Source organism: Penaeus monodon, chromosome 22, assembly GCF_015228065.2.
Source record: "Penaeus monodon isolate SGIC_2016 chromosome 22, NSTDA_Pmon_1, whole genome shotgun sequence".
In the NCBI taxonomy this organism is placed as follows: Eukaryota; Metazoa; Arthropoda; class Malacostraca; order Decapoda; family Penaeidae; genus Penaeus; species Penaeus monodon.
The window spans coordinates 25,241,348-25,241,882 of record NC_051407.1 but is presented as its reverse complement, the minus strand read 5'-3'; the positions used below and the strand labels follow the sequence as shown (position 1 = coordinate 25,241,882).

The 535-nt window shown below is 52.0% G+C and overlaps 1 protein-coding gene across 1 annotated transcript in view; it reads left to right on the top strand.

Annotated features, from left to right (window-relative positions):
- LOC119587042 (dachshund homolog 1-like) overlaps positions 1–535 on the top strand; it is a gene marked incomplete at its 5' end in the record, with an annotated part of 99,624 nt that overhangs the window by 80,430 nt on the left and 18,659 nt on the right.

The following is a 535-nucleotide window of genomic DNA, read 5'->3' as shown; positions in this document are numbered from 1 at the left end:
CACCCCCCTCTCTGCATCTATCCGTTTCTCACTAACTCTCCCTTCCTCTCTATCCTTTTTCTCTTCCACACTCATCTCCTCCATTCTTTCCTTTCATTAGATATAAGATGAAATGATTTTGCACTACATGAATTGGCCCTTCACTATGCAGGCACTGAATGACAATTGCGTAATATGTGTCCCATTTCCTTGTGCCACGACGCACATGCTATACACCCCGAGGCCTCATCCACATAGCCAAGCATCAGTCATGTCATGTCAGTGCCTTGTGCCACGCGTGTTCGCTGTCGCCAGCATAGGCCATGCTGCTTGCGACGGGCTCTTCTCGCGCGCGCAGCATTGACTCATCCAGAAAGTTTTCCGTCCCTGGACAGACCTGAGTGACAGGGAAGACTTCGACTACAGTGAACGTCCTTCACTACACTATACCAACAACAACAACAATCTGACCTCCACAGCCAATAACAACAGCAGTTCAGGAGGGGGCGTGGCCAGCCTGGTCGGGGGCGTGGGAACCCTCCTGACCGGCACCCTG